The sequence below is a fragment of the Zootoca vivipara genome, chromosome 6, assembly GCF_965207765.1.
Source record: "Zootoca vivipara chromosome 6, rZooViv2.hap1.1, whole genome shotgun sequence".
NCBI classification, from domain to species: Eukaryota; Metazoa; Chordata; class Lepidosauria; order Squamata; family Lacertidae; genus Zootoca; species Zootoca vivipara.
The window spans coordinates 5,414,116-5,427,036 of NC_142589.1; the positions used below are offsets into that span (position 1 = coordinate 5,414,116).

Sequence of the window (12,921 nt, forward strand, 5' to 3'; positions counted from 1 at the left end):
GGACTCTATATACAGAAACGTCTTGGCACAGGAATAGCCTTTTTCCTTGTGCCATCAAATTGTTGAATCTGTAGTTGTGGATGGAAGGGAGGCCAGTTGGTGGTATGGGGTCTTTTCGCTGCGAGGGGAATAGTGGTTGTATGAAGTACTTTTTTTGTTTCCTTTAGAAAAGCAAAAATTCCAAGTATGGTTGATACTTGGCCAATAAATTATTCTATTCTATTCTATTCTATTCTATTCTATTCTATTCTGGAGCTGCATTGCAGGGATGGGGTGGACTAGATGACCCTTGGGGCCCCTAACCAACGCTACAGTCCATTTGGCTGCCCTGGCTTCTCTTGCTCCAAAAGGGGCAGCAGGTTTTGGAGGTCCGAGGCTAGCAAAACCCTGCCAACCCTGGGGGGCGCAAGGCCGGGACCCCTAGCACCCCACTCCGCTCCGCTTGGCAGAAGCAGCATTCGCATTGTCTGGTCGGCCGGCCGAGCTCAACACCCACCCACCCCCTCCCGCCGCGGGAGGAGCATCCAATGAGCGCGGGGGGGGGCTGGGCCGTGGCGGCGCGGCGATTGGCTGGGCGCCGGCGGGGAGGGGACGCCCGAGAGAGGGGCCGGCTGGCGGGGGCGGGGGCTCCTCCCCCGGCAGCTGCGAGGAGGGGATCCGGGCGGCGGCCGCCGTCGTCTGCTGCCTGCGAGGACGTCCAGCCGCGGGATCGGGGCCCGGGGAAGGGCGCTCCCGGTAAGTTGCAGCCGGACCTCGCCTGCGGGGCGGTGGAGGTAGGGGGCGCAACAAAGACACACGCACACACCCGGGGGCCGAAAGACTCCGCTCTGCCGGCCCCGCATCTTCCGACGGCCGGACAGGAGAACAGACCCACGAGATTAATGGTGCGGGCGGGCGGGGGGAGGGGTGCTGCCTGGGGAGAATCGGCCCAGTTTGTAAGGGACCCCCACCCCGGAAGAAGCCCCTTTAGATTCGTGGGCGACCAACTCGGGGAAGGCGGCTGGCTGCTCTCTCTGCGCCCTTCTGGGAGTTGGGCGGGACTGGCGGGGGGGGGGGTGCCAGCCAGGCGGAACCCCTCTCCCCATCGCTTATCCCCGACCTATCCGCTCAGCCCCAACCGCCTTGCTTCCGAGTAAACCCGTCTGGGGAAGACGGAGAAGCGACCTAGCGATCTGGAGCCCATCCTTCCCGGAGCGGGGCGCAGAGAAGAGGAGGGTCTCCTGCGCAAGCAGCTGTCCAGATGGATGAATGAATGAATGGGAATTGAGGGGAGGAGCGGGCCCTTTGTGGCTCCCATTCATTGCTGTGGGTACTTGTGCAGACAGGATTGGGCCCGGCCCAGGACGACTTTCTGACACTCTCTGGGAGGAGAGTATAGTGGTTAGAGGAAACAGTCCGTGCTGCTGCTGTTGCTGGCGCGGGGTGAGACAGGCCAGGACTCCTGGGTTCTCTTGAGGCACTGGAGTGGAGTGAAGGAAGAGGATATTAATTAAGGAAGGCTACATCAGGGACTGGGAATTTGGGGAGGGGGTTCCCTTACTCTAAGTGGGTGACTCCTCCCTCCCTCCCTATCGCTTTGTCTCTCTCTCTCCATCCCTCCCCGTGATGGACTGTCGCTGCTTTTGTGGCTGGCTGTACCATCTCTGCCCCCCCCACCCCGGTAATTTGTTATCTGCCACTGAAACTAAGACTCTGTGCTCCACAGAGGATGAGGAAGTGGGTTGGGTGGGGGAGGGGAGGGGAGGGGCGGCTGAAAGAGGAAGAAAGTGGGGATTGTGAGTTTTGCAAAGTGCTGCACTACGCATAGGAGTGAGTCTGTCCTATTCCTGTTAACTATTAGCTTTTGTGGGGTGGTGGACTTTAGCCAGGTGGAAAGAGAGCTCGTATGTTACTCTTGTAGGTTGCACCCCAGACATGTCTCCTAAATGCACAGGATTTTAAATTTGGGTGTGTTCAGGCTCCCCCCCCCCCGCACTTTGAGATATCAAGTCCCATTGCATCTGATGAAGTCTCAATAAACCTCTACCAAATTTTTTGTTAGTGCCAAAAGATTCTTCTCTTGCAATGGACTTAATTTCCGTCTACAAACCTTTGCTTTGCTTCTCTTCTGCCTGCCTTAATAATAATAAATTATTATTATTATTATTATTATTTATACCCCGTCCATCTGGCTGGGTTTCCCCAGCCACTCTGGGCGGCTTCCAACAGAAAAATAAAACACAATAATCTATTAAACATTAAAAGCCTCCCTGAACAGGGCTGCCTTCAGATGTCTTCTAAAAGTCTGGTAGTTGTTTTCCTCTTTGACATCTGTTGGGAGGGTGTTCCACAGGGCAGGCGCCACCACCGAGAAGGCTTTGAGACTCTGCCATCCTCTTCCTCCCATTTTGTCCAGCTCTAGCGAGTAACCTCCAGTATAATGTTTAATGTTCAGCAAGATCTCTTCTGGAGCACCACATCTGCATATTTCTTAATCTGCTTTGTTCCTGAAGGCTGAGGGTGGGTAACCTTCAAAATTATTAATATCCAGCTCTGGAATCTTTGGCTTCCAACTGCAGAAGAATCAGTTGCTGGCTGATGATTGCTAAATGCTGAAAATATAGGAAAAAAGATTTCAGAAGCGTTAGACAGTGTCTGGAGAACCTTAATGAAGGCTTAAGAGAACATGCTGGGTTAAGCAGAGAGAAGCATTTTTTGTTCCAAGCTGGGCTCATTTCCTAACTTTTTGGAAGGGGAGATACAAAAACCAAATGCTCAAGCTGATTAATTTCTTTATTAGTGTGCCAGAGGGTTCTGAGGAGTAGATTTTGCCCATTTGCCTAGCACAACTTGAAAACTAGATCCAGGCAACCAGGCAAGGAAACTACGGTATTTATTTCTAAATTAGAAAAGGGTTGCCTTTGCCTTCCATGCTATTAAAGTGCCCAGAAATTACAATAAATGCATATTTAAGCAGGCAGACTAATCATAAGTTTTGCTGGCTACGAATTCCACTTGGACAGGTGGAATTTAGCATAGGTGAACAAATTATATTACAGTGTGCAAGAGAATGTCTTCACTGTTTGATCTTCTCAAAGCCACTGGATCAAACAGTGAAGACATTCTCTTGCACACTGTAATATAATTTGTTCACCTATGCTAAATAGGTGCCCTGCCCTGATGCAGCCAAAAGTCTGGATTTGCTTTTTAAGGAGAGCAAGGAGAACTACGGAGAGCAAAGGAACTGTTAGAAGAGAGGAAGCAGGAGAGGGGGTCCAAGTGGACCTTGGTGCATGCAGCCATAGAGACCTAATGGATGGGTTAATTGAAACAGAAGGAAGAAAAATCAGTGGGAGAGTGCAGGGTGGGTTTCTAAGCCAAGGATTTGGGATTCTTGGCAGAAAGGTGCAGGGAACCGCAGCTGGCAAGAGGGGAGGCATTGCTTGCGGGGGAAAGTCCAGAGGCCGAGCCAAAGGGGGCTATTTCCAGAATTGTGAGGCTGCAGCACTTCTGACTTTAAGCAAAGAGCCCAAGGCAGAAACTGTATCCTTCCTTGAAGGTTGGCAGTGTGTTGTTGTGTGCTTAAAAGGTAAAGGTAAAGGGACCCCTGACCATTAGGTCCAGTCGTGACCGACTCCGGGGTTGCGCGCTCATCTCGCATTATTTGCCGAGGGAGCCAGCGTACAGCTTCCAGGTCATGTGGCCAGCATAACAAAGCCGCTTCTGGCAAACCAGAGCAGCACATGGAAACACTGTTTACCTTCCCGCTGTAGCGGTTCCTATTTATCTACTTGCATTTTGACGTGCTTTCGAACTGCTAGGTTGGCAGGAGCTGGGACCGAGCAACGGGAGCTCACAGGGATTCGTACCGCTGACCTTCTGATCAGCAAGCCCTAGGCTCTGTGGTTTAACCCACAGCGCCACCTGGGTCCCTGTTGTGTGCTTAAATTTGGCTAAAAACAACTTTTAAGAGCCATGGGAAAACCATGGGGAAATCTGGCCAAGCCAAAGTATATTCAGTTACCATTAATTTTAAGCCAAGTCAGAGGCATGCCTGAGTGCCTAACTAAGGCTGCTGCATTGTAGGAACTTCCCCTGTTGAGCAAAGCAAGAAGGTTAAGCAGACTTGAATGGCACTTGGCAATGTGGCTTTCCATGCAATGTTGAATCAGACGTTTCCTATCCCTGTTTGAAGAATGTTCCTGTATTGGGGTTTCGTAAAATTGCATCGTATTTTTATTATCGTACGCTGCCCTGGAATCCACTGGATTTAATTAAAACAATTAAATAAAATCACCATGCAAAATAGGGGGAAATATGTGCATGACTGATCTGCATAATTTGCCCAAGCTGCAGAAAGTCTTCTCCAGCTGAGAAGGAGGCAGTTGCTGGAAGCCACAGGTGGAGAGAGGGCTCTTGTGCTCAGATCCTGCCTGCTGTGTTTCCCATGGGCATCTGGTTGGCCACTGTGAGAAGGGGATGCTGGATTAGATGGACCATTGGCCTGATCCAGCAGAAGGACTGTTCTTATGCTCTTGCTTGCTTTTTCACAAGGAACCCTTGAATTTTAAGCCAGATCCACTGCTGGGGTCTTCTAGCACTGACATACTGTTGCTTCATTAAGAGTGTGGCTTGCTGAGTTGCATCTGGGCTGGATTTAAGCCCTTGCTGCAGATTGCCACAAACCTCCCAGTCAGAAGCAGCAAAAAGTTGGGGGAGGCATGTAGGAGTGGGCTCACCTCAAGGATTCACTTATCTGAAAGATGCTGCAGCTCTCAGGCCAGCAAAGATCCAGATCAACCAGGAACCTGCTTCCTTTCTGTGATCTGATGTAGCAGCGCAGATAGAACTCCTGTAACATTCTGCTGCTACCACCAGGTGTCAAGAAACAGAGGCATGCATGTCTGAACCAGATCCTTGTGTGAAGCATATGCAGGATGCAGAATAGGGTGCAATTCACACCTCTACTCAGCATTGATTGGGCACCATGTAGGGATCTTTTGACATGTAGTGTTGGGAGTGTCAGATTAGGACCTGTGAGACCAGGGTTCAAATCCCTACTCTGCCAGGGAGCTTGCTAGGTGATCTTGGGCCAGGTTGTTGGAGAATAAAATGGGGAGGGGGAGAACCTTGGGTTCCTTGGAGGAAAGAAAGGTGTGCTTTAAATGTAAGAAATAAGAAATCTTATCTAGGAAGTGTGTGTGTGTGTGTGTGTGTGTGTGTGTGTGTGTGTGTGTGTGTACAAGCCAAGATGGTAAAACTGTTGAAAGTTAGTCTCAGCAAACAGGTGCTTAGTGCCATTTCACCTCCCTCTTGATCCTTTGCCCAGGTGCTGCCAAGGGGAGATGAGCACCACTGCTCTCGTGAAGGGTCTGGCAGCCAGACTTTGGATTAGGGGGCAATTTTGCTGCTGTTTCACCTGGGTAGCAGCGGCTGCTTTGCAGAGCAGATGGCCTTGCTGGCATCAAGAAAATGCAGTTTTAAAGTTATTTTTAGTTTGGATTATGGCTTTTGTGGGGGGGTGTCAGTTTGGCCCCCAAGAGTGTTTTATGTGAAATGGAAGCAGAATGCATTGTGGCTGATTAGATCCTACCACAGATCCTTTTTTTTAAAATGAGAGCTGTCACTTCAGAGGATGGGCCTGCAGGCTCCCTGGGGGAGGCAGCCCAGCCCTTCATGTGGTCAAAGGTGCCACCGCATGGCATGCCTTGGTGTGTCTGCCTTGGCATTTCTTGCTGTAGGCAAAGGTAACGCTCTGGGAATCACAAGCAGCAGAAAGTCTCTCCCTCAGGCCGGGAGTCATGCAACCCCTCCAGCTGTCGCTATTTTCTGATCTCTACTCGATCACTGTCCTGGTTTTGTCCTGGGTTTTCTTTTGTTTTTTACTCTTAGCAACAACAACAAAATCCTTGTAAAAATGCTGACTTGCTAGATTTGGTGCTGTGTGTCGGTTTTCGGGCATCTCCCTGCTGGAGCTCTGAGTTGGCCAGCAAATGCATCTCTGGCTTGCAGATGTTTCAAGCTGGGGTTGCAGACATGCTGTACCTTTGAGGCACATCCAAAGCACATGTCCCCCATCAAAGAATTCTGGGCACTGGAGTTTGTTAAGGATTGCTGGGAACTGTAACTTTGCAACTGCCCAGAATTGTTTGAGGGAAAGGATGTGCTCCAATTGTTCTTTAAAGGTACAGTGGTACCTCTAGTTACGAACTTAATCCGTTCCAGAGGTCCGTTCTTAACCCCAAACCGTTCTTAACCTGAGGTACCACTTTAGCTAATGGGGCTTCTTGCTGCCGCTGTGCCACTGGCACACAATTTCCATTCTCATCCTGGGGCAAAGTTCTCAACTTGAGGTAACTCTTCCAGGTTAGCGGAGTTTGTAACCTGAAGCATTTGTAACCTGAGGCCTACAACTGCCTTCCGTCTTAACATCCTCAACATGCTCCCATCTGCCCCAGCATCTTACAGTTGTGCTGTCTGGATCTGATGGGCGTTGCCGTTCAAAACGTCCCAAAGGTGCCAGGTTGGTGGAGCCCAGTGTCGTGCCTGCAGCTGAACACTTAAGATGCCAATCAGTGCTCACTCTGTCTGTCGTTGTGCTCCACACTTCAGCTGCTGAGCTGCCTCTTGGGCAGCTAGTAAGCTATGGCAGGATCATAGAATCATAGAGTTGGAAGAGACCACAAGGGTCATCCAGTCCAACCCCCTGCCAAGCAGGAAACACCATCAAAGCATTCTTGACATTTGCCTGTCAAGCCTCTGCTTAAAGACCTCCAAAGAAGGAGACTCCACCACACTCCTTGGCAGCAAATTCCACTGCCGAACAGCTCTTGCTGTCAGGAAGTTCTTCCTAATGTTTAGGTGGAATCTTCTTTGTTGAAGTTTGAATCCATTGCTCTGTGTCCGCTTCTCTGGAGCAGCAGAAAACAACCTTTCTCCCTCCTCCATATGAGATCCTTTCATATATTTGAACACGGCTATCATATCACCCCTTAACCTTCTCTTCTCCAGGCTAAACATACCCAGCTCCCTAAGCCGTTCCTCATAAGGCATCGCCTCCAGGCCTTTGACCATTTTGGTTGCCCTCCTCTGGACACGCTCCAGCTTGTCAGTATCCCTCCTGAACTGTGGTGCCCAGAACTGGACACAGTACTCCAGGTGAGGTCTGACCAGAGCAGAATACAGTGGTACTATTACTTCCCTAGATCTAGATGCTATACAGTACTCCTATTGATGCAGCCCAGAATTGCATTGGCTTTTTTAGCTGCTGCATCACACTGCTGACTCATGTGAAGTTTGTGGTCTACCAAGACTCCTAGATCCTTTTCACATGTACTGCTCTCAAGCCAGGTGTCACCCATCCTGTATTTGTGCCTTTCATTTTTTTTGCCCAAGTGTAGTACCTTACATTTCTCCTTGTTAAAATTCATCTTGTTTGCTTTGGCCCAGTTCTCTAATCTGTTAAGTTCATTTTGAAGTGTGATCCTGTCCTCTGGGGTATTAGCCACCCCTCCCAATTTGGTGTCGTCTGCAAACTTGCTCAGGATGCCCTCAAGCCCATCATCCAAGTCATTGATAAAGATGTTGAATAAGACATCTCCCGTTGCTCGACCCCCGCTCCTGCCAACCTAGCAGTTCGAAAGCACACCAAAAAGTACAAGTAGATTACCGTAATACAGGCATCCCCGAACTGCGGCCCTCCATATGTTTTGGCCTACAACTCCCATGATCCCTAGCTAACGGGACCAGTGGTCAGGGATGGTGGGAATTGTAGTCCAAAACATATGGAGGGCCGAAGTTTGGGGATGCCTGCCGTAATAGGTACTGCTCTGGCGGGAAGGTAAACAGAGTTTCCATGTGCTGCTCTGGTGTCGGTGTTCCGTTGCTCCAGAAGTGGCTTAGTCATGCTGGCCACATGACCTGGAAAAAACTGTCCGCGGAGTGGACAAACGCTGGCTCCCTCGGCCTGTAAAGTGAGATGAGCGCCGCAACCCCAGAGTCATTTGCAACTGGACTTAACGGTCAGGGGTCCCTTTACCTTTAAATGGGTACCACATGCCCGAAAAGGATGGTGGTGTGTGCAGAATAACCTCTTCTAAGCAGGGTAGCGCAGTGTGCTGTGGAGTTTATTTTTGTGCTTCTGCACGTTGCAGGTCTGGTTGTTCCACACCTGGTGTGGTTGACCTCTTTCCTCCCCTTCTCTTTCCTCTGCTCCTTCCTCCATCGCTCATCCCTGGGCAGCTGAGAGCGCTGCTGCCATCAGGCAAATGCTTGGTTCTGTGTCTCCCTTAACAGGAGAGAGGCTGGCAAATGGAGCGACTTTCAGCAAGGCCAGATGGGAAAGGCTGCCTCCGAGAGCAGACGAAGATGGAGGATGTTGGCTGAGTAGGCAGGGAGGGAGGTGAGGCCCAGTGATTCTGCTACAGGAGGAATGGACTGCAAGGGTAACAGCTGGTCCAAAGGCCAATGTCACTCTAGGTTGGATTATTGCAAAGCTTTGCATCCTCACAACACACCAGTGTTTGCACTGCACACAAAAGCCCCAACATTAATTGTGTGGTTTTTTTTAAAGCTTCCTCAAAGAAGCTTAGGCAGGAGGCAGCATATGTTGTCTCCCCAGCGGCATTTTATCCCCATAACTTTGGGGAGGGGAGGAACCGTGGCCCTCCAATTTTTAAAAAAAATTTTTAAAATTGTATTTATTGGCATTTTCAACTTAAAATTTCCATTCATAACATCATCTTACATCATAATATCATAAACAAACCTCAAAAAAGGGAAAAAAAGAAAAGGAAAAAGAAGAAAAACCAAGAAAAAAGACAAAAAGCAAGAAAAACCCAATCTAATATTCATAACACTATCATAACTTTGACCCGCTCCCCCCTTCCCGAGCCTAATTATAACCCCTATTTAGCAATTTTCCTTAAATCATAAAATAATACCTAACATAAAAATTCCTTATAGCACATAAAAAAACTTCTTATTAAAAATTATACAATTTAGCAATTCTAACATCTCACAATACCTTATATAAAATTCTTTAAACCACATAACAGATTGATTAATCCTCTAATTATACCCTTTAGCCTCTTAATTTTCACTAAAAATATTATAAATTATGAAATCTAATATTCTTTCACCTCATTTCGCAATTTAAATCCTTTTTTTTTTTTAAATGCATGCGCACACAGAGTGAATGCAGAATCAGCCCTGGTGAGTAAACAGTGGGCGCTGGGTTTCGCCCGACTGTTCCAGGTGCTGGCACTGGGCTTGCAATGCTGGGTGACCCCCAGCTTCATGGCTGAGTCATTTCAAGATGGGCAGGGCAGCGCAAAGAATTCAAAATTTAAAACATCTCATGCAGGTATTTTGATTTCGCTGATGCTCCTTAAAAAGCCAGAGCAGCTCCACAAGAATGGAAGCAGTAATAAAAAACATAAACTAGTTGACTAGAAATTGTTGTTGTTTAGTCGTTTAGTCGTGTCCGACTCTTCGTGACCCCATGGACCATAGCACGCCAGGCCCTCCTGTCTTCCACTGCCTCCCGCAGTTTGGTCAAACTTATGTTCGTAGCTTCGAGAACACTGTCCAACCATCTCGTCCTCTGTCGTCCCCTTCTCCTAGTGCCCTCAATCTTTCCCAACATCAGGGTCTTTTTCTGGGAGTCTTCTCTTCTCATGAGGTGGCCAAAGTTTTGGAGACTCAGCTTCACGATCTGTCCTTCCAGTGAGCACTCAGGGCTGATTTCCTTCAGAATGGATAGGTTTGATCTTCTTGCAGTCCATGGGACTCTCAAGAGTCTCCTCCACCACCATAGAAATTAAGACTAGAAATTAAGGCCTTACAATAGCGGGAAACCGGCATGCACAGATAAAAAGTCGTACTCCACGCGGTGCATAGTTAAATCATGCAGTCGTGGCTTTCAGCTTGGGTGGCTTTAAAAGAAGATGGACAAATTCATGGAGCAGAGGGCTGTCGATGGCTACTAGCCAGGACAGCTGGGCTCTGCCTCTGCAGTTGGAGGTAGCGATGTTTCTGAATACCAGTTGCTGGAAGCTGCAGGTGGGGAGAGGGCCCTGCTATACTAGATAGGCCCCCACTGGCCTGATCCTGGAGGCTCTTCTTGTGTCCACACACATACCAGTTGTTGTTTTTTAAAAAAAGGTCCTGTTTGCCTTGTAGCTCCAGGCCTCCTCCTCCTTTAGCTACACCCATTTGGGACCACTGCTCCTCTTTTCCTAGTGGAAATGGGCCCGTGGTTTGAACTAGCGCCTTCTTCTGCCCCTGCTTTAGTGCAGCTGCTTCCAAAATCTCTCGAGGGAGAGAGATGCTTCCTTGCACAGCTGGCTTTGCTCCTTCCTCCTAACCGGCGCAGTGGATGCTCAGAGTTTGGGTTGCCAAATAGAATTAAGCTCCCACACCAGAACATCTGGAAAGCGACACGAATTCAGCTGCCTCTGCTGGAAAGTATGTCTGAGAATCACAGAAGCCTTGAAGCCTTATCTTCAAGGGGTCCAATGCTGCTTTTGCCAGCACTAAACCTCTCCTTCTTCTCCAGGATGCAGAATGGAGGGCTGGGGTTTCCTGACTTGGTGAATGACTTGACAGTGGTCTGCGGAAGCCCCACTCTGGTCCCAGGTGTCAAGGATGGAGAAGAACAAATCCTGCAGAGCATCTGGTGGGAGTCTCTGGATTCCTAGAACTCTCTGCTTTTCAGTCCAGCTGAGCTGTTGTCCTCTGCCCCCTGCCCCCACCCACCCCAAATGCACACAGGAAACCCCCATCTGTTTCTAAGCTCGGGGCCAAACCAGGCAGGATGTGGGAGACCCAAGATGCAGCATTTGTGACGTTCTAGTGTAGAGAAAAGGCGAGTAAGACATGACAGGAGTTTTTAAGATGATGCCTAGGTAAAGGTAAAGGTGCCCCTTACCATCAGGTCCAGTCGTGTCCGACTCTGGGGTTGCGGCGCTCATCTCACTCTATAGGCCGAGGGAGCCAGCGTTTGTCCGCAGACAGCTTCCGGGTCATGTGGCCAGCATGACAAAGCTGCTTCTGGCGAACCAGAGCAGCGCACGGAAACACTGTTTACCTTCCCGCCGGAGCGGTTCCTATTTATCTACTTGCACTTTGATGTGCTTTCGAACTGCTAGGTTGGCAGGAGCTGGGACCGAGCAACCATAGCTGCCAAGTTATCCCTTTTTTAAAGGGATTTTCCCTTATGCTGAATAGGCTTCCTCGCGAGAAAAGGGAAAACTTGGCAGCTATGCGAGCAACAGGAGCTCACCCCGTGGCAGGGATTCGAATCGCCGACCTTCTGATCAGCAAGCCCTAGACTCTGTGGTTTAACCCACAGCGCCACCTGGGTCCCTAAGATGATGCCTGGCATGGAGAAAGTGGGTAGAGAAAAGCTTTTACTCCCTCTCTCGTAACACTAGAACTTTTGGACATCCAACGAAGCTGAACATTGGGAGATTCAGGACAGAGGAAAGAAAGGACTTATTCACACAACACATAGTTAAAACTCTGGAACTTGCTCTGGCAAATCCTCCCCCCCTCCCCATTCCCAGTGCACTGCTGGAGATGGTTTTGCTGTTCCTGGCCTGGTTAGGACGGCTCTCCGTCTTGCCTGCTGAGTCCCCATCACCCCGCATGATCCGGGCAGTGCCTTTGGCAAAGACTCTTGGCTCAGAAAGCAGACAGAGAGGTAGCCAGCCCTGGCTGTGTGCTTCCAGGGGGTGTCTTGCATGCACTGCTAAAGGGGTGTGCGCTGGCTGTGCCCACTCCCCCGCATTTGTTTAAGGCAGCAAACGTCAGGTGTAGTACTGTGGGAGAGGTGGCAGGGAGGTGTTGGTGGCCCAGTGGCCTAACCAAGTGTCCCTTGGCTAGTTTGTGGCCCTTGGTTGCTGGGGAGGGCAAATTTGTTTGTTTGTTTATTACCTGCCCTTCACCCTAAGGTTTGAGCATGGGTAACAGCACTAAAGCACAGTATTAATAACAACTAAAAACAACTTACAGACATAAAAGAAACTTGGTTCCTATAAAAACAAATACCTCAGGTGTCAAAAGCTAGTGTAGAGAGGTATATCTTCAGCATCGTCCAAAAGCCATACAATGCAGGTGCCAGGCACACCTTTGCAGAGAGGGAGTTTCACAGCTAAGAGGCCACCACAGAGAAGGCCCTCTTCCCATGGGCCACTGCCATGCCAAGCCTCCGAGAGCGGAGGGGTCCCCCTCTGCTGATCTCAGCACTTGAGGTCTGTAGGAAAGGAGACGGCTTCTCAGGTATTTGGAGCCTGAGACATTTAGGGCTTTAAACACCAGGGCTCCCCCCCCCCTCAGGCCCTCTCAGGCAGACGCCATTGCCATTCTAAGAGAATAAGGGAGGTGTTCATGGTGAGCTCCGGCACCTCTTTTTCTAGAAAAATAGCACCGTTAAACACCAATGTGAGCACCTTAATTGGGTCCTGAAACACACTGGCAACCAGCGCAGCTGTTTCAAAATGGGTTATATGAGATCTAAGTGGAACCCCTGCCAGCCAGCCAGCTCCTGTGTTTTGGACCGACCGAAGTTTCCGAGTCGTCTTCAAGGGCAGCCCCACACATAGCGTGTTGCAACGGTCCAGTCCGGCAAACCAGTCAGAGCTGAAGAAAGGCACTCCCAGCCACCACTGCCAGTCTCGAAGAGACAACGGCACAGCAGCTTGGGGGTGGAGATATCATTTTCTGCTTTGCTATGTGCAAGTCTTGAGCTTCCCTTGCTGAACAGCCCCAGAAGCTGTTGCAGAAGGAGAGGCCATGAAACAGACAGCTGTCAGAGTGGTTAGGAAAGCAGCTCAGAGGAGACAGGAAATTCAGAATTTCGTCAGCCGCTCTGCTGGGAGGCAGTGGTATTCTTAGTGCTTCTGTTTTGCTCCCCCCCCCCCAACCCAAGAACAATGCTTG

At 49.7% G+C, this 12,921-nt stretch overlaps 1 protein-coding gene across 2 annotated transcripts in view; it reads left to right on the forward strand.

Moving 5' to 3' along the window:
• Window positions 1–609: 609 nt before the first annotated feature.
• RASSF2 (Ras association domain family member 2) overlaps window positions 610–12,921 on the forward strand; it is a 41,954-nt gene continuing 29,642 nt past the window's right edge. Inside the window, exon 1 of one of the 2 annotated variants that reach the window (XM_035117375.3) lies at window positions 610–735. The gene's annotated coding sequence lies outside the window, so the exon portion shown is untranslated. The remainder of the gene's footprint in view (window positions 736–12,921) is intronic. The other variant, XM_088670880.1, reaches the window with a different exon arrangement.